The sequence below is a fragment of the Cetorhinus maximus genome, chromosome 2 (assembly GCF_964194155.1).
Source record: "Cetorhinus maximus chromosome 2, sCetMax3.hap1.1, whole genome shotgun sequence".
Taxonomy (NCBI): Eukaryota; Metazoa; Chordata; class Chondrichthyes; order Lamniformes; family Cetorhinidae; genus Cetorhinus; species Cetorhinus maximus.
This window is the reverse complement of record NC_135880.1, coordinates 176,194,742-176,216,319: the sequence shown is the minus strand read 5'-3', so window position 1 is coordinate 176,216,319 and position 21,578 is coordinate 176,194,742. Positions and strand designations below refer to the sequence as shown.

The window sequence follows — 21,578 nt, the reverse complement described above, 5'->3', positions numbered from 1 at the left end:
TTCTGATGACGCTACCTTCAAAAACAGTTCCTCTGACATGTCCTCCTTCTTCTTTAACCGAGGTTTTCCACCCACGGTCGTTGACAGGGCCCTCAACCGTGTCCGGCCCATCTCCCGCGCATCCGCCCTCACGCCTTCTCCTCCCTCCCAGAAACATGATAGGGTCCCCCTTGTCCTCACTTATCACCCCACCAGCCTCCGCATTCAAAGGATCATCCTCCGCCATTTCCGCCAACTCCAGCATGATGCCACCACCAAACACATCTTCCCTTCACCCCCCCTGGCGGCATTCCGTAGGGATCGTTCCCTCCGGGACACCCTGGTCCACTCCTCCATCACCCCCTACTCCTCAACCCCCATCTATGGCACCTCCCCATGCCCACGCAGAAGATGCAACACCTGCCCCTTCACTTCCTCTCTCCTCACCGTCCAAGGGCCCAAACACTCCTTTCAAGTGAAGCAGCATTTCACTTCCATTTCCCCTAACTTAGTCTACTGCATTCGTTGCTCCCAATGCGGTCTCCTCTACATTGGAGAGACCAAACGCAAACTGGGCGACTGCTTTGCAGAACACCTGTGGTCTGTCCGCAAGAAAGACCCAAACCTCTCTGTCGCTTGCCATTTTAACACTCCACCCTGCTCTCTTGCCCACATGTCTGACCTTGGCTTGCTGCATTGTTCCAGTGAAGCCCAACGCAAATTGGAGGAACAGCACCTCATCTTCCGACTAGGCACTTTACAGCCTTCCGGGCTGAATATTGAATTCAACAACTTTAGATCTTAAACTCCCTCCCCCCCATCCCCACCCCGTTTCTTCCCCCTCCCTTTTGTTTTTTTCAATAATTTATATAGATTTTTCTTTTCCCACCTATTTCCATTATTTTTAAATCCACAACTAATACCATGTCAGTCTTTCCACCCCACCCCCACTAGAGCTGTACCTTGAGTGTCCTGCCATCCATTCTTAATTAGCACTTTTCTTAGATAATATCACCACCTTCAACACCTCTTTGATGTGACATCTTTTGATTATCTGCTCCTATCACTGCTTGCTTGTCCCTACAACCACCCCACCCTCAACTTCTCTCTCCCTGCCCCCCACCTTAAACCAGCTTATATTTCACCCCTCTCCTAACTACACTCAGTTCTGTTGAAGGGTCGTGAGGACTCGAAACGTCAACTCTTTTCTTCTCCACCGATGCTGCCAGACCTGCTGAGTTTTTCCAGGTAATTCTGTTTTTGTTATAAAAGGAAGACACATTTACATAGCACTTTACAGCTGATAAGGTACTTTTGAATTATAGACACTGATGTAATGTAGAAAATGTGGCAGTCAGTTTTCACACAGGAAGGACTCACAGTGTGGTAACCAGATATTGATAGCATAATGGGGAGAACTCCCTTGCTCTTCAAAATAATGCCACGGATCTTTTGCACCCTTGTGAGGGCAGACAGGCCCTCAGTTTAACATTTCATTCAAAAGATGGAACCTCTGAAAGTGCAGCATTCCCTCAGTACTTCACTAGAGTATCAGCCTTGATTTTTTGTGCTCAGGTCTCTGGGGTAAGACTTCAACCCACAAGCTTCTGACACAGGGGGGTGTGCTACCCACTGAGCTGTGGTTGACATCTGCATGTAATGGGGACAAAAATGGACCCAGCACTGACCCCCCCAGGAACGTCACCTACAAACTTTCTCCAATCTGAGCTGTACCTCGATAGTCAAAAGGTTTAATTTGCCTAGAATAAATTTAGTATTCACGGAGCTGACAGCATAGATTGCCTTGGTTGTTGAGCAAAAACTGGTGTTCACTATCCATAGCTAAAGCAGCGGTGCCCCTGCAAGAATGGTGTATTTTTGGCCTCCTCAAGCAGACTTTCAGATGCTGGCTGAAGCATCTGCTGTTTGCTCAGAAGTCTGGAGGAAGTTCATTTTCATAGTTCTAAAGTCATGTAGCTTGGTTAACTTATGCAACTGAAATACAATTAAAAAGGAAATGACCTTGATCGTACCGTGGATATTCACATTCTTCTACTTGGGGTATGTATTAGTGAAGAGTTCATAGCTGTATATATCATTTTGGCTTTCAAAATTCCAATGAAGTCTCTTACAGTTGCCACTGTACTCTTGTTAAAACATAACTGAGGTTTTGGGTAACAGAACAGATTGACAGTTTTGTGTTTGATCATCAAGTTTCGTACAGGATCCTGAAGAAAATGACTTTGTCCTGAGATAGGGACAGGATGTGAAACTTTGATATGTTTCCATCTTCTTCTCTTTCAGCTAAAGTGAAGCCTGGGCAAATTATAGCCACCCACTCACCCTGTGTTGCTTGCCAGCTAAGTGAGGCTATCATGTTATATGGCATTAGGCCTTGTCCAGGATGTACACGTGGGCCCGAGGCACATAATAAATGATTGCCCTATAAGACATGCAGTGCAAATTAGGTCATTGATGAATGGCTAGAAAGCTTACATTTAGAAACTTAATCTTACAGAAAGGTATTACTATAACATGATGCTAGGTGTTGGGGACAAAAAAACAACTACTCTCAAAAGAAGAGTGGCTAAGCCTATGCTGTTCTTAATGCTTGGGAAATCGATAAATTAATTGCTGCACAAAGGAATTTCAAATGAATGTGCTAACATGTTTGTTACAAATACCAGTGTTATTTAATACCCAATTACACTTGGTTCAGTGGCTAACAGTAGAAGATGGTCACTTAAAGCTGCAAGTAGTGGAGATCTGAAATAAAAAAGGAACTTGCTGCAAAGGCGTAACAGATCCACTAGTGTCTGAAAGTAAAAGTCAGCTAATCTTTGCTTATAGACACTTTGCAAAAGTTTCCAATTTTGACATCTTTTCAGTTCTGATTTCTGACAGAGGACCCACATACATATGCAAGCCTGTCCTTTTTTTTCTGATGCTGACACACCTATGTATTGCAAAATTTTCTATTTTTGTTTTTATTGAGTCTCAAATCTTTTTCACACCACTCATGCCAGAGGATGCAACAACACAGTTCTGTGTTAGGTATTGGGCTGATTTTCATTTTTTAGCACATGGGCCCAATGCAGAGAAAAATTAAGTGGTGAGAATCATATGCTCATATTGGAGGCTGCCCAATTGTTTTATCATCTAAATTAATGGGAAGGAAATTGGTTGGTGTGCAACCCTCCTCTCCTGATTTTTCTCCAATGTGTCCAGTCGATGCTTTAGGCCCACGTGCATAATAGTTAAAATCTATCTCACTGGGTTAAGGATGCAAGGGGAGGCCAAGGCAAGAATAAGCTGACTGCTATGCAGTGGAATGTAGACTCTTTAAATATAAGATATTTAATCTGAATGAACTGTGAAAAATAAACCATCAAATTCTGTTGCACCAGGCGAAGATGAATGGAACAGATTGTACTTTACATGCAACTTAGTTTTGTGCTTTTTTAAATGTGCTACCAGGAGATTTTAATTTAACACCCCTGACTGGCACTCGCTTCCTTGTATGAGTCATGCTGCACATCTGCATTGATAACAGCAAACAAAAGGAACCAGTCATCATCAGATCATGCGTAGGTCTCAACCATGGCAATTATTTTGCACCAGGTCTAAGTACAAGGATCACATTTGCATTTTGCTCACCTAATATTTTTTGTAATTACAAATTACTATATCTCAACCCTCACCCTTGACAAACTCAGTATTTTTACATCATCCTTCATGAAGCATTCACTAATTTGTCAATGCAAAAACATTTTTTCCAGTTATTAACACTAAAGCTTAAAGCTCTATCCTTTCATCATTCACTATCTTCATCTAGAACTATCAACTCACTTGCAAATCCCAGGCCAGTTTCAATAGCTGTATGGGATGCAAAAATAAAGCACGTTTTTTAATACATGTTATGTATAACCGTGTCAGAGGTACACTTAACTTGCATTTATGCAAGTCCTGTCTCCCATTCTAAATCTTCTAAAATGCTGCAAGTTTTACTTTGATGTGTAATTACTGCTGTTTTTGTTTTGTGTAGTACATTGTAAGAGCTGCCCTTTCTGCTGCCCTCTCTGTTCTTTTGGGGAGGTGTAAATAAAGTTATTTCAATAATAACTCATTGCATGTAGTTTTGTGACCCAAATGATTAAAGTGATGGAGATTATTCTTCCAAAAGATTAGTTCAGTAATTTCCAAGCAATCCCTTTCATCATGGCTGTAAAAAGGTGAGAAAGTGCGCCTATTGGTACAAGAAGAGCTGAAAGAAAAAGTGACAATGGGTAGATGGTCCTAGGAGTGCTGGGCAGGTATGTGATGAGACGTCATTGTTTGCACCTGAAGTCAGCCTGGTTGTAATAACTGCCTAATAAAGAGAAGCCAAGTTTGGATATGTTTTTCCATCCTAGTTTTGCAGCATCCTCCTTCAGGTTCCATGCCCTAACAGGGCATTGGCAACCGTGGACTTCCATTGGATTGGTCCATGATTGTGCCTGGCAAAGTACTGCAATGGTTTGCCATTGCCTTCTAATCTTTGCAGTGTATCCTGGTAAAATAGAAATGGAGTAACAAGGGAAGTTGCTTTGTAATTTTCTTCCTATGTTTCAAAGCTTATATAGAGAGTTGCATTACACTGGGATGAGCTTTGCAATGATTGTGCACCTACTGCCTCAATGGCAGTTAAGGAATAAGTAGCAACAGTATTCATTAAAAAAATTATAAATTTCTTAAGACATTTACTACATTTCATTTGCACAACTTCAACATGGCATTAAGGAGAAAGTTAAACTGGATGTCTGACCAATATCATGAATGTCAATGGTAATTACCATAAAAGGATTCAGTATACATATGAACAATAATATTTTAATTAGTAACACAATAGACTACATTGTGCTGGTAAGATCTGTTAATGTTTAACTTCACATAGCATGACTATCAAGTTAAAACTGATTTTGAAGAAAAACAACATCCCTCACAAACTGCTTAAGAGAATACGAGGCGAGTCTGCCCATCAATTCTTCCAGGAACCTTTTCATAGGCTAGTCGTCTTTTCTTCAGTTCTGGTAAAATTCTGTATCTCGGCTCTGATAATTGAATAAAGAAAGGTCATGAAAAGATGCTGGGACTCTGAAATTATGCTTAAATCCTTTGGCTAAAGGTTTTGCCACTATTTTTCCAGGTGTTGCCCCATTAAATTTTAAAAGGGTTAATGTTGCTATTAAAATAGTGAAGGGCAGTGTAATATATCAATATTTTGTTATATTGCCATCTGTGCTACCCTCTTTTTGGGAGGGGTAAAAAAATGTTAGTTCAATAATGGCTACTCACAGTTGAGTGTTAGTCTTAGTGCAATACACAAGTAGAATTTAAACAGGGCTGTTAATTATTTGTTTGTCATATAATATATTTGATATATATATGCTATATATATTATGTAGCTATACAATATATAATTCTATTTATAACGTATATCATATAACTATAATAAATTCAGAGACTGTCAAGATTATCTCTGATGTCAGAAATCTGAGAGGTTTGATGAAAATTTTATACAAATATGCACTGCAGCATCTGCATTCACCTGTTGATAGAGGTGAATTTAAAATACTACCAAACCCTGCTATACTTATGGCAGCCTGAGGAGTGTCTGGACATAAAGCTGTCAATTAAACTATTTTCAAATACTCAATGGAGCAATTTGAGCATCATACCCTTTCAAGCAATATAGTTCATAACCTATCTAGGCCATACATACCCAAGTACTCCTGATGTTGTAGTCAATAAATGATTTAAAACCATTATTACACACAGTTTCCTTGTACCTGATGATTTACCTGATCAAGCAATTGGGTTTGCTTTTACACAAACAATCTGACTTTTCAACTGTAGGTCTTGTGACATTCTCCATTTTAATCCCAATTATTTCAAAAATTCTTCATTTTTCCCGATATATTAAAAATTTTGCATTTGGCATTTCCTGTCCCCAGACATCAATTACTATGCCACACTTTTATAATGGAAAAATTCATATGTAAACACTTACAATGAGAAAACCCTATCTACATGTCAACAATTTAACATTTGCCACCATACTTGGTTGAAATAATCAAATCACTCAAAATACTTTTTGGAAGGTTTTTTTCTCCTGTAACTTAATTAATGTCCAACATAAGGTTGGAAACAAACCATAAAAATAGATATTTTGCATTAACATTACATTTACTCATTAAACTATCTTTTGTGTCTTCAATACCTCCCTCATCAAAAAATTTACTTCAAACTAAGAGTATCTTCTGCGTTTGTTTATTTTTTTCCAAAAATATACTTTATTCATAAAATTTATAAAAGTACATTACACGACCATTCAAAGTTGACTTTATATAAAGACCAAAACAAATTTGTTTCTTCCAATATTGTCGGTTACTACATTTGTAATTACAGTCAGTATTTACAATCTGCATTACATGTCAGGCATACAGCCTTAGGGGTTTTACCCAGTTCCCAGCCCCTTGGTGTACAATGGCTGAACGGTCTTAGGCAGTGGCCTTTCTCCATTGCACCTTTGCGGCGGTTGCCCCAAGGTTTAGTGCATCCTTCAGCACTTAGTCCTGGACCTTGAAATGCCTGTTTGCAACACTTGGTCATGGACAACTCCTTGCACTGGAAGACCAACAAGCTCCAGGCAGACCAAAGAGCATCTTTCATTGAGTTGATGGTCCTCCAGCTGTAGGTGATGTTTTTCTCAGTGTACAGCTGTGGGAACGGCCCATAGAGCACAGAGTCTTACATTAGGGAGCTGCTCAGGACGAACTTCGACAAAAACTGCTGCATCTTTTTCCAGATCTGCTTTGCAAAGGCACATTCCAGAAGGAGGTGGACAGCAGTCTCTTCCCTGCCACAGCCACCTCAAGGACAATGTGCAGAGGGGATGAGACTCCGGGGAGGGATCTGATGGGGAGGCCCTTATAAATACCATCCTAGCTACATTTTGGTGCTTGTTTGAAAGTTCTGGTGATGAGGCATTCTGCTATATGACTTTGACAGTCTGCTCAGGGTATCATCTGAAAGAATCTACCATCTTTTCCCACTAGGCCTCGAGGACATTATGTGCAGACCATTACCTGATAGACTTGTGGTCCAACGGGTTTTTCTGCATAAACTTCCACAAGGGACAGTGGTATGGCATGGTCCAACTGAATGCAGTGTTCCATGGCAACATGGCCAGACTCATCAGGGACAGGGACAGATAGAACCTAAGCACATAGTGTTTGCGTACTGAGGGTCTATGTGCAGTTTGATACAGCTACACTCAAAGGTGGCCTTCAGGATGAGGGTTATGTTGGGTATGTTCCCACCGCCCCCCCTTTGAGGTTTGTATATTGTGTCCCTGAGGAAAGGGTCCATTTCCAACTTCCATATAAAGTGCAAGATGGCTCAGGTGACTGCCATGGCACAGGAGAAGGGTATGGGCCAGACCTGCACTACCTACAGCAACACCAAGAGTGCCTCACACCTGATGACTAGGTTCTTACCCACAATGGAGAGGGAGTATCACTCCCACATGCCCAGTTTTTTTACCATGGCTACATGCACCTTTCAGTTTTTAGCGCACACCCCAGCCCCTCCAAACTATATTCCCAGCATCTTCGGATAGTCCAACCTGATAGTGAAGGGGACAAAGGATTGGTCAGCCTTTGTCGTGTTTGTTTATACTTGACTGGTAAATGACATACAACACATTGGCCTCGCAGGGAATGAATGAATCTCAGTGAAAGTGTAGCTTCTGGATTCATATATCAGAGACCCTAATCTGAAAATGTAGGATCTTGCAAAAACTACTACACAGCAATGTGCCTTAACCCCAGACTCAAGTACACTCTCTACTGCAGTAGTGATCTATCATCTAATTCATACACGAAATAGCCTTGTGGACTCTCAGATGCAAAGTCTCAAATGCAAATATATATTTGCTTAGCACAGATACTACTGTTCAAAGCCACAATTAGGTATGACATTAAAATCTACACCTAGTATAGAATGAAAAATGAACTTACTGGGAGGCCCTATAGCTCTAGCGTGGGAGTGCTGGGCATTAATTTTGAGGATCTGAGTTTGAATCCTAATCTATAGTTCTCTGGTTTCTCTCTCACACCCTTTTTAAATAATGTACTGCAATTAGCAATTTTCCAGTTCAACAGCACAATTCCTGAATCAAGAAAGCTTTGAAGGATTATAACAAAATCTTATACAATGTCCTGGCCTACTTTCTCTCTAATACCCTGGGGTGGAAACCATAATCTATCCTCAGCCCAATTAAACTCTCCGTTACCATTTATTTTCATTGTTAAAACAGTAAGTTCCTCCCTTGATTTATTTTTAGTTTCCCTTCTATCACTGGCATTTTATCCTCTTTCTTAACTGCAAAAGCAGAACAAAGCATTTGTTTAAAAATCTGTCATTACCTAGTTACCTTTAACCATATCACCTACGTCTGTCTTTCATGAGCCCATAACTCCCTTAGCTACATCCTGATTCTTAATTTATTTAAAAACACTTTTGTTATTAACAAGTAGGTATATGTAGATCTGCCAATGTTTAAGTATTACTAACACATCTCCAGTAGCCTTACTTATGGAAAGTCAGAGGATAGACTATTTTATTAGAATGGGAGAACTCTACCATGTAACACACAGTACATAATTCTGCAGTAAAATTGTAAGTTTGTGCAACCCTTTAACTGTTTTGATTTCTTGAAATGAATATTCAGCCTATTTATAGGTCAGACTGGCTTTTTTAAACATTGAAGGTCACAAAGATTTGCTAATTTTTAAGTGAACTTAAACACAAGCTACGTAGAATTTAACTGTTATTTGGAATAACATAAATGTCAGAACATTGCAGGTCATGTCACTTTCTGCCCTGGGTCGAAAGCAGAAAGATAGTTCAATGTGTTGGTTTTCTATTTGCAATAAAAATTGTGAAGGAAAGATCTTCTCCTCCATTCTCCTGAAACTTTAAGAATGGAAGACTTCTGATGTTTTAGTCAGGAGGTTCACGAGTTAGCATGGTGAATGCCCGAATCCATTAAGGAAATCTCACTTCTGTTCTAAGCAAATCCAGCTGTGAACAGGGCTGGCTAAGAAAGAACTTAAGAAAGCACTTGCACATGTATATATAGCTAAACTGGGGAATTATAGATCAATTAGCTTAATATTGCTGGTAGGAAGGTAAAGGAATCCTTAACTAAAGGTGTAATAGAAAAACACCTAGGCTCCAAAATTCAGCTCTGTAGTGCCAGTAATTTTGGTACTACAGGAGCTGATTTAGATGAAAAATGCATCTGCACCGGTCCCACCACAGTGCGGTGTATGCTGAACACCATGTTGTTGTTGCCGATAATGCTGGCATTACATGTGGGTGGAATTATGCAAAGTGGCCAAAGTCAGTCAGCATCCACTGCTGATTTGATGACCAACCTGTCATTTTCGACCTTGGCACTCTGTTAACACTCTTTTTTAAACATGCACAGTTGTGTATTCAACAGCACGAGGGATAACTTCAACAGCATTATTTAAAGAGATCATCAGCCGCTTGCAGATTAGTTGCTTTTCACCATTTAGTGGCTTTTGCTGAGTTTGTGGAAGTACTGGATTGTTAGGGGAGTTCACAAAAGTTAGTCAAGCCTGTAGGGATGGTGCTGGTTGTTGGGAAAGGCTTGCATGCTTCTAAAAGGCCTGTGAGTACACCACTTTCTTCCAGTCATGGGGGCTATATTTGGAGTCCCCCTTGGGCTGCAATATCAGAGGGAGATGGAGCATAGGCAGTAAAAAAGCTAGGCTTCTCACAGAGGGAGAAGGCGGCTCTCAGTAGGTGGCCTTACCGACCTAAGGCCTTATCTAAGCCAAAATCAATGTGTTCAATGGCTGTACTTCAAAGAGTTAATCACAGAACTGTGCCATCCTGTGGAACCAGACCTACAGTCACAGAACAGGGAATAGTTCTTGCCAATGGCCATCAAAGTGACCATGGCCTTGAATTTTTTTGTCAACAGATCATACCATATGGAGTCATACTTAGCACAAAGGAAGATGGTTGTGGTTGTTGGAGGTCAATCATCTCAGTTCCAGGACATCACTGCAGGAGTTCCTCAGGGTAGTGTCCTAGGCCTAACCATTTTCAGCTGCTTCATCAATGACCTTCCTTCCATCATAAGGTCAGAAGTGGGGATGTTCGCTGATGATTGTACAAAGTTCAGCACCATTCGCGACTCCTCAGATACTGAAGCAGTCCATATCCAAATATATTAAGACCTGGACAACATCCAGACTTGAGCTGGTAAGTGGCAAGTAACATTCGCACCACACAAATGCCAGGAAATGACCATCTCCAACAAGAGAGAACCTAACCATCGCCCCTTGACATTCAATGGCATTACCATTGCTGAATCTCCCACTATCAACATCCTGGGAGTTACCATTGACCAGAAACTGAACTGGACTAGCCATATAAATACTGTGGCTATAAAAGCAGGTCAGAGGATAGGAATCCTGCGACGAGTAACTCACCTCCTGACTCCCCAAAGTCTGTCCGCCAACTACAAGCACAAGTCAGCAGTGTGATGGAATACTCTCCACTTGCCTGGATGAGTGCAGCTCCAACAACACAAGAAGCTCGACACCATCCAGAACAAAGCAGCCCGCTTGATTGGCACCCCTTCCACAAACATTCATTCCCTCCACCACCGACACACAGTGCCAGCACTGTGCACCATCTACAAATCTACAAGATGCACTGCAGGAATTCACCACGGCGCCTCAGACAGCACCTTCTAAACTCACGATGCGTACCATCTAGAAGGACAAGGGGAGCAGACACAGGGGAACACTGCCACCTGGAAGTTCCCCTTCAAGTTACACACCATCCTGATTTGGAAATATATTGTTGTTCCTTCACTGTCGCTGGATCAAAATCCTGGAACTCTGTCCCTAACAGCACTATGGGTGTACCTACACCACACGGACTGCAGCGGTCCAAGGCAGCAGCTCATTACCACCTTCTGAAGGCCAATTAAGGATGGGCAATAAATGCTGGCCTAGCCAGCGATGCTGTCATCTCATGGGTAACATATTGGCATGGACAGAAGATTGGCTAGCTAACAGGAAACAGAAGATAGCCATAAATGGATCTTTTTCTGGTTGGCGGGGTGTAATTAGTGGTGTGCCTCAGTGCTGGGGCTTCAACTTTTTACAACTTATATAAATGACTTGGATGAAGGGATCAAAGGTATAGTTGCCAAATTTGCTGATGATACAAAGATAGGTAGGAAAGTAAGTTGTGAGGGGAACATAAGGACAAGGGGACATTGATAGGTTAAGTGAGTGGACAAAGATCTGGCAAATGGAGTATAATGTGGGCAAATGTGAAATTGTCCATTTTTGGCAAGAAGAATAAAAAAGCATATTATTTAATGGTGAGAAATTGCAGAGTTCTGAGGTTCAGAGGGATCTGGACGTCCTGGTGCATGAATCGCAAAAGGCTAGTACGCAGGTATAGCAAGTAATTAGGAAAGCTAATAGAATGTTATGATTTATTGCGAGGGGAATTGAATACAGAAGTAGTGAGGTTGTGCTTCAAGTGTATAGGACACTGGTGAGACCATATCTGGAATACAATATACAGTACTGGTCTCCTTATTTAAGGAAGGATGTAAATGCATTAAAAGTAGTTCGGAGACTAAACTAATACCAGGAATGGGCAGGTTATCTTATGAGGAAAGATTGGACAGGCTAGGCTTGTATGCGCTAGAGTTTAGAAGAGTAAGAGGTGATTTGATTGAAGAGTAAGAGGTGATTTGATTCAAACATAAGATCCTGAAAGGTCTTGACAGGGTTGATGTGGGGAGGATGTTTCCTCTTGTGGGGGAAATAGAAGTATGGTCACTGTTTAAAAATAAGGGGTTGCCCATTTAAGACAAAGATGAGAAGAATTTTTTTCTCTCAGCAGGTAGAGAGTCTTTGGAACTCCCTTCCTCAAAAAGCAGTGGAAGCAGAGTGATTGAATGTTTTCAAGGCAGAGGTGGATAGATACTTGATAAGCAAGGGGGTTAGAGGTTACTGGGGGTAGATGGGAGGTTTCAGTCAGATCAGCCATGATCTTATTGAATGGCAGAGCAAGCTTGAAGGGCTGAGTGGCCTACTCCTGCTCCTAGTTTGTATGTTTGTATGAATAATAAAAAAATTCTACCAGGCTGGTTCAGGCACATCTCGCAACTCACCATCCATCTGGGAGGTCACAGAGGCTTGAACTGCAATGTAAGCTGAGACATTGGCCATCAGAAAATGCATCATGGCTCTGTCCACATGTCTTCTCATGGAAATGACCACCATTTCCACAATGGAAAGGATGAGCTCCAAGCTCTGCACAAATCCCTACGTTGGAGCTGGACTCCCCCATGCTCATGACAAAAGGCTCTCTGGCACCATTTCTCTATGCGTGCCCATTAGCCCTTTTCTATACATTGTCCTAATGAAGTCCTCATGAGACCCCTGCAGCAGAACTCATGTGCAACTCTGCCCTCAGGGTAGCTGGCATTGTGCTATCCTTTCCCCTTAGCCTGACTGTGGGCCACTTATACCTGATGACTCAGCACTTGCAGATCCCACCTCTATGTTACCCTTTAAAGTAAACCAATGTCAATATCTGAGCTGGTGGCTGAGAACATCAGATCAAATGACGGTTTTTCATCCATCTCGGTCTGTTCTCCATCCAGGCCTTTAGTCTCCTGTCTCACTGGCAGGCCTGGTGGAAGTCCTTGGAAGCATAAAAACATAAGGGAACAGTTGGGCTGAGGGTTATAGGCACATAGTAAGAAGTGCATGGTTACACCACAGGTAGTGTGTACATCATAGCAGATTGCACGATGAAGGTGAAGTGGGATGTGAGAAATTAGAAATAGTAATTTGGTAGTGCAGAACTTGAGTATTGCTGAAAAAAAGAGATTTTTATTGAAGCTTTTTGTCTTGCACTCATCAGGACAATTCGCAAGAGTACCAAATGTAAAGGAAACAATTTATACTGTATGAGAAGAGAGTGCTGATTGGTTGGCAAGCGAACTCTGATTGGTAGAGGTGTTGCCATGGAGAATGCACCAGTTGATGGCGACTGACAGTTAACTGACAAGCATTGTTTGAAATTTAAACCAGGCAGCTTGACTCTGATTGGTCAAAGCATTGCCCTGAGGATTGAACCAGTGAATAGCTGTCACTTACTTTAGCTGAAACAGGCGCAATGTGTGTACATGTTCGTTCTGTCTGCAAAGAACAGGGTTCTGTGTATTAATACATGTAGCTTCCAGTACATGTAAATGTGCTACACTGCGAACCTGACTGACAATCTTAAATTGCTTGTCAGCATAATTCTTAGCACTGAGGATTATTTAGCAAATGTTGCCCAATTGCAGAATCACATTTAATGTTGGACACTGTGTTTTGAGTTTTGCAAGCACGGGCTGGGTTGGTTACGGTCTTTTTAAAAAATTCATTCATGGGATGTGGGCATCGCTGGCTGGGCCAGCATTTATTGCCCATCCTTAATTGCCATTGAGAACTGAGTGGCTTGATAGAGTGTTTCAGAGGGCATTTAAGGGTCAAATGCATTGCTGTGTGTCTGAAGTCATATATAAGCCAGAACAAGTAAGGACAGCAGGTTTCCTTTCTTAAAGGACATTAGTAAACCAGCTGAGTTTTTACAACAGTCGACAATGGTCATCGTTGGACTTTTAATTCCAAATTTTTTATTGAATTCAAATTTCACCAGCTGCAGTGGTGGGATTTGAACCCAGGTCCCCAGAGAATTACCCGGGGTATCTGGAGTACTAGTCCACTGCCAATACCACTACGCCACCGCCACCCCTACCCCTGTACCTTGCCTGTTGCGAGCAGCAGAAGGGACATGTTGTTTGATATGATCCACCAGTATCTAGGACGTACGGCCTACATACCTAGCATCACACTGGCACTGAAATTCATATACTACATTACTCATTTGTGTGATAGAATGTCTTTTTGGCTTGATGACAGCATCCTGTAAGTGTCGAATACCACTTGTGTTGCTATAGTATCAGCATGAAGCAGCTAGCTTCACCTGTTGCTCAAATTTTTGAGATACCTTGCCATTCCAGGGTAATCTGAGGGCCAAAGGTGACAGTCTTAGGCCCGTTCGTGAGTTTGCATGATATGCAGTGCAAAATGATCTGATCAGGGTAGCCATTATCCCACAGGATCCTTTTGATGCACCCTATTTCAGCATCAAGCTTGCATGGAGAACAAATGGTTCAGGCCTATTTATCAGGTTGCCGATAAGACCAATTTTATAGCGCGTGGAACCGTAAGAATCCCAACAGGTATATTGACCAGTGAAGGCAGGCTTGCGGTAGCCCGTGGTAAAGAACCCCCGGCAGATTTCTCAACTAGTACATCAAGGAAAGGGAGTTCATTTGACTGCTCCATTTCAAAGGTGAATTTAAGCACAGGCTGGAACCCATTAGGAAATGTAAGGAAATTATTATATGCAGCTGCAGATTTAAATATAGCAAACGTATCATCCATATATCAGAAATATGTGAGGGGTAGGAGGTTAGGTGTCATTCCATCGAAGACATGTTTCTCATGGAGCCCAGCAAAGAAGTTTGCGAGAGCTGGGCCTAGAGGGGATCCCATGGCAACACCATCTCTTTGGGCGTACATGGGGTCATTAAAACTGAACTTAACTGCGTGAGTTACCGAGTTCATAAGTTCAACGAATACTGATTCACGCAATGGTGGCAGGTCTAGATCGCCATGATATTATGCTGCAGTGCAAATATCTGTTGTTCCTTTTACATTTGATATTCTTGCGAATTGTTCTGATGAATGCAAGACGGAAAGCCTCAACAAAAAATGTTTCTTTCTTTTCAGCAATACTAAAGGGAATTAGGCAGGAACATACCATGATCCTTGATGGTTTCAGCCCTGCTGCTGGCCAAGGCTTCAATTATTCCCACCACCATCTCCTCCATGGGGCTGAGGACATGCAGCCGTGCCCGATCCCTGTAAAGTTAGCTGCTTCTGCCATCTATTATGGACCACTGTGTCTTCCAAAAGCAAGGAAAGTGCATCAGTGAGTATGGTGCCTTTTGTTTAGGTGATGGTCCTGCCACAGTTGAATGACTGGCAATGAGTGCAAGCTGTGAGATGTGAAAGTGTGGTTTACCATAAGATGTAGGAGCAGAAGTAGGTCATTCAGCCCATTGAGTCTGCTCCGCCATTCAATGAGATAATGGCTGATCTGATAATCCTCAACTCCACTTTCCTGCCTTTTCCCCATAACCCTTGATTCCCTTACATTAAAAATGTCTATCTTAGCCTTGAATATACTTAACGACCCAGCCTCTACAGCCCTCTGCAGTAAAGAATTCCACAGATTGATGGCCCTCAGAGAAGAAATTCCTCCTCATCTCTGTTTTAAATGGGCACCCCCTTACTCTGAGATTATGCCCTCTGGTCCTAGACTCTCGCACAAGTGGAAACAACCTCTCAGCACCTACCCTGTCAAGCCCCCTAAGAATCTTATATGTTTTAATAAGGTCGCCTCTCATTTTTCTAAACACCAATGAATACAGGTCCAGCCTACTCAACCTCTCCTCATAAGAAAATCGTTCCATAACCGGGAACCTTCTGTGGACTGCCTCCCAATGCTAATATATCTTTCCTTAGATAAGGGGACCAAAATTGTTCATAGTATTTAGGTGTGGTCTAACTAGTGCCTTGTATAGATTTAGCAAGACTTCACTATTTTTATACTCCATTCCCTTTGAAATAAAGGCCAACATTCCATGTGCATTCCCTATTACCTGTTGTACTTGTATGTTAGCTTTTTGGGATTCATGCACAAGGACTCCCAAATCCCTCTGTGCTGCAGCCTTCTGCAGTCTTTCTCAATTTAAATAATATTCAGCTCCTCTATTCTTCCTGCCAAAGTGCATAACCTCACGTTTTCCACATTATATTCCATCTGCCAAGTTTTTGCCCACTCACTTAATCTGTCTATATCCCTCAGCAGACTCTTTGTGTCATCTTCACCCCTTGCCTTTGCATCTATTCTTTTGTCATCCACAAACTTGGCAATGGTACATTCACTTCCCTCATCTAAGTCGTTAAGATATATTGTAAATAATTGAGGCTCCAGCACTGATCCCTATGGCACTCCACTAGTTACAGGTTGCCATCCCGAAAATGCCCCCCTTATCCCAACTCTCTGTCTTCTATTAGTTAGCCAATCCTCTATCCATGCTAATGTACCGCCCCCAACACCATGGGCTCTTATCTTATTAAGTAGCCTTATGCGCGGTACCTTATTGAACACCTTTTGGAAATCCAAATATATTACATCTACCGGTTCCCCTTTATCTATCCTGCTTGTTACCTCCTCAAAGAATTCTAATAAATTTGTTAGGCATGATTTCCCCTTCATGAAGCCATGCTGAATCTGCTTGATTATATTATGTATTTCTAAATGCTCTGTTGTTACATCCTTTATAAGAGACTCCAACATTTTACAATGACAGATGTTAAGCTAACTGGCCTATAGTTTACCTGTTTTTTGTCTCCTCTTTTTGAATAAGGATGTTACATTGGCTGTTCTCCAATCCTCTGGGACTTTTCGAGAATCTAAGGATCTTTGGAAGATTAGTACCAGTACATGCACTATCTCTATAGCTACTTCCTTTAATATCTTAGGATGCAACCCATTAGGTCCAGGGGACTTATCAGCCTTTAGCCCCATTAGTTTCCCTAGTACTTTTTTTCTAACGATAGTTGTTGTATTTATTTCCTTCCTCCCTTTTTGCCCCTTGATTATTTAGTATTTTTGGAATGCTATTAGTATCTTCTACCGGCAAAGTATTTCTTCAACTCCTCTGCCATTTCCTGGTTCCCCATTATTAGTTCCGCAGCCTCATTCCCTAAGGGGCCTATGTTCACTTTGGCCTCTCTCTTCCTTTTTATTGTTAGTTTACCCTCAAAGTTTATTTTCTCCCTCTTTTTTTTGGTCATCTTTAGTTGCTTTTTTAAAACTTTCCCAATCCTCTGGCTTACCACTAATGTATTTTCTTTCAATTTGATACTGTCCTTAACTTCCTTGGTTAACCATGGTTGGTTTGTCCTCTTCCTTGAATCCTTCTTCCTCACTGGGAAATATCTTTGTTGAGAGTCATGAACTATTTTCTTAAACTTCTGCCATTGTTCATCAACTGTCTTTTCTGCTAAACTCCTTTCCCAGTCCACTCCAGCCAACTCCGCCCTCATTCCATTATAATTACCCTTATTTAAGTTTAGCACCGTTGTTTCTGACCTAAGCTTCTCACTCTCAAACTAAATGCTAAATTCTACCATATTATGGTCACTGTTTCCTAGGGGATCCTTTAATCTGAGATTGTTTATTAAACCTGCCTCATAACATATTACCAGATCCAAATAACCTGATCCATGGTTCGATTCACAACATATTGTTCTAAGAAACTGTCCAGAATACACTATGAATTCTTGTTCATGTTTACCTCTGCCAATTTGATTTTCCCAATCTACTTGAAGATTAAAATCACCCATGATTAATGTACTGCCTTTTTTACATGCCCTCATTAGCTCCTGATTTATTCTCTGTCCTACAGTATAGCTACTGTCAAGGGGCCTATAGACTACTCCCACCAGTGTCTTCTTCCCCTTGTTGTATCTGATCTCCACCCATTTGAATTCTACATCTTCCGATCCAAGATCCTTTCTTGCTATCGTACTTATTCCATCTCATACTAACAAAGCTACTCCACCACCCTTTCCTTCCTGCCTGTCCTTTTGAAATGTCATATACCCCTGAATATTTAGTTCCCAGCTTTGATCTCCTTGTAACCACGTCTCCGTAATGGCTATAAGATCGTACCCATTAACTTCTATTTGTGCCATTAATTCATTTATTTTGTTCTGAATACTACATGCATTTAAGTAAAGGGCCGTTAATTTTGCCTTCTTACTATTTTTCCCCCCTTTGGCCCCATTTTCTGCTTTTTAAAAATGTTTGTACACTCTGTCCCTTCCTGTCACACTCTGGGTATCATTATCTAAATAGCTGCCCTGCAAGGCTGCCATGTCCTTTTGCTTTGTAAGCCTACGTATCCCCTTTCCAGAACCCTCTCCCCCTTTATTTAGTTTAAAACCCTCTCTACAGCCCTAGTTATTCAGTTCGCCAGGACAATGGTCCCAGCATGGTTCAAGTGAAACCCATCCCACCGGAACAGCTCCCTTCTACCCCAGCACTGGTGCCAGTGCCCCATGAACTGAAACCCATTCCTCCCGCACCAATCTCTAAGCCACACATTTAACACCTTGACTTTATTTACCTTATGCCAGTTTGCTCGTAGCTCAGGTAGCAATCCTGAAATTATTACCTTGGAGGTTCTGCTTCTTAATTTAGCTCCTAACTGTTCAAATTTTTTCAGCAGAACCTCCTTTATACTCCTATCAATGTCGTTGGTACCAATATGGACGACGACAACTGGATCCCTCCCCTCCCACTCCAAGTTCCTCTCCAACCCTGAGGAGATATCCTTAACCCTGGCACCAGGCAGGGAACAGAGCCTTCAAGACTCACGCTCACAGCTGCAGAAAACAGTATCTATCCCCCTAATTATACTGTCCCCTACCACTACTACGCTCCCATTTCCCCTCCCCACTTGAATGGCTCCCTGTACCATGGTGCGGTAGTCAGTTTGCTCATCTTCCCTGCAGTCCCCATTCTCATCCACACAGCTTGCAAGAACCTTGTAACTGTTGGACAGTTGCAGGTGTCGAGGCTCCTCAAACACTACCCCCTGGGTCTCCAAACCTGCTTGACCTGCAGTCACACCCTCCTATCCCTGACCACAGACCAAATTTGAATTACCTAATCTGAGGGGTGTGACCACCTCCTGGAGCAAAGCGTCCAGGTAACTTTCCCCCTCCCTGATGTGGCGCAATGTCTGCAGCCTGGACTCCAGCTCCTTAGCTTGGATCCGAAGTTCCTTGAGCTGCAAACACTTGGTACAGATGTGTTCACTCTGGATCACCTTGGTGTCCAGCAGCTCCCACATGCGGTAGCAGCAGCACATCACCCATCCTGCCATTGCTATCGTATTTCAATCAATTTATTAATTAATTACTCTAGTATCTCCACTCTTTACACTTCATAATATTTTTTTTTTTATACGCACCAGTGTTGATCTTATACTTAACAAGCTATCTTTAAGAAAAAGACACTAGAGATCTAAGCACAATCTAAAGACTTTACTTTAAAGACTAGATATACTCACCAATCCTACTCATCAATCAGCTGCTCTTCACACTCTTTTCCCTCTCGCGCTCTTTAACGGTCTCTCACTCTCTCACTGTTAAAGGTCCCGTTCCTCTTGCACTTTCACCCTGTAAATGACCACGCTGCTTCTCTCTCACTGTCTCACTGTAAATGACCATGCTGTTTCTCTCACACACTCTCACTGTAAATGACCACGCTGTTTCCCTTTGCAACAGTATTAAGTGTTTGAAGATGAAGCAAAGCATATGAATGTGAAACACTCCTTTCAAGTGAAGCAGCACTTCACTTGCACTTCCCTCAATTTGGTCTACTGCATTCGCTGTTCCCAATGCGGTCTCCTCTACATTGGAGAGACCAAACGCAGACTGGGTGACTGATTTGCGAAACACCTTCGGTCTGTCCGCAAGCATGACCCAGACCTCCCAGTTGCTTGCCATTTCAACACGCTGCCCTGCTCTCATGCCCACATGTCCGTCCTTGGCCTGCTGCAATGTTCCAGTGAAGCTCAACGCAAACTGGAGGAACAGCACCTCATCTTCCAACAAGGCACTTTACAGCCTTCCGGACTTAATATTGAGTTCAACAACTTCAGATCATGAACTCTCTCCTCTATCCCCACCCCCTTACTGATCCTTTTTCCAATAACTTATAATTTAAAAAAAATATATATATTTTTCTTTTCCCACCTATTTTAAAATTTATTTTGATCTATTGTTTTATCTCCATCTTTTAGCCCATTTCAATCCCTTCCCCCCCCACCCCCACTAGGGCCATCTGCCACTTGCTTGTCCTGCTTGCTACCCTTAATGTCCCCATTAGCACATTCCTTAGATAATATCACCACCGTCAACACCCCTTTGTCCTTTTGTCTATGACATCTTTGGCAATCTCTTCTTTGCCTCCACTTATCACTGGCCCTCTATCCAGCTCTACCTGTCCCGCCCCCCTCTACCAGCTTATATTTCGCCTAATTTCTCTATTTCATTTAGTTCTGATGAAGAGTCATACAGACTTGAAACGTCAAGTGTTTTCCTCTCCGCAGATGCTGTCAGACCTGCTGAGTTTTTCCAGCTATTTTTATTTTTGTTTCAGATTTCCAGCATCCGCAGTATTTTGCTTTTATATGAATGTGAGGTTTGAATCATGGTTGACATTGACTATTGGTAGGTGAATGAAGGAGGTGCAGTGGGTGAAGCAGCGTGCGCGGCTAGTGGTACAGTTGGTACGATATGGCATGCAAGGATTAATTCAGTGACCATTATCACTCACTTAAGGACATTAAACTTCTTGTAGCACTGCATCCAGATGCTTGGCACTAGACAGATAGCACCGCAGCCACCTGCTCCCACTGCCTTCTCAGCACTTGATTGGAGGGCCTTTTGGCCCTTTTAGGGAAGAGAGCCTTCCTTCTCCGTTGACCTCCTGCACCAAGGACTCCAGTGCAGCATTTGAAACCTGTGGGCACACTCTCGCCCTGTTACACCATTCTGTTCCTTCCTCCAGGTATTCAAACCTTCTCCAACTAGTTTCAGCCTCTGCTGCAGCCAATATGTGCCTCACTTTTGAGAGCTGCAGTCTGGCTTTAAGCAGTGCAGTTTAGCTTTAAGTGGTGCTAGCCTCACATGAACTTGAGCTCCCTGCTGATGGGTGCAGCCACTCAGAAGCACATTTATCACTGGGCTGCACACTACAATCATTCAAACGAGCAAGCATTCATTCACTCCTTGCTATAATCAGAAATCATCTTTAAGTGAACTTTGAAAGCTATCCTATGGTTACTGAAGTTCTGCGCTTTGATAGCTCTGGGGGAAGATCCTGGGCTTTGGTAGCTTTTGATGGATCTGCTGACATTTGGCAGCTTGAGGGTGCCATCATTATGAAAAGGGAACTTGGGGTTTGGCCAAATAATGGAAGAGGAAGTTGAGGCTTGGCAGAATTAGGGAGGGGTAAAATGTGGAGCTTTGTTCATTCGTCAATGTCTGTCAACAACAAGAGAAGGATACTGGGCCTGGCAGCATTGTTATGTCTCCCAGAGATGCCTGAAAATACTGAATTCAGTATTTCATGACTGGTTCCTGCACATAGCTAAGTCTGCCTATCCCAGCTATGTTGAACTGGCAGTTTGGGGACATGTCTAGGGGTATTCTTAAAGTAACCCATTAATCCACAGCGTAGCCTTAATAGGCCCAATGGGAGTTACACTGTGAAATATGTAT

The 21,578-nt window shown here is 42.2% G+C and overlaps 1 long non-coding RNA gene across 1 annotated transcript; it reads left to right on the top strand.

The window, feature by feature from the left end:
• Positions 1-1,247: 1,247 nt before the first annotated feature.
• LOC144667736 (uncharacterized) lies at positions 1,248-3,416 on the top strand. The gene is made up of 2 exons (XR_013573364.1): positions 1,248-2,737; positions 2,784-3,416. It is a non-coding gene; the product is annotated as an uncharacterized LOC144667736 (long non-coding RNA).
• The last annotated feature ends 18,162 nt before the right edge of the window (positions 3,417-21,578 follow it).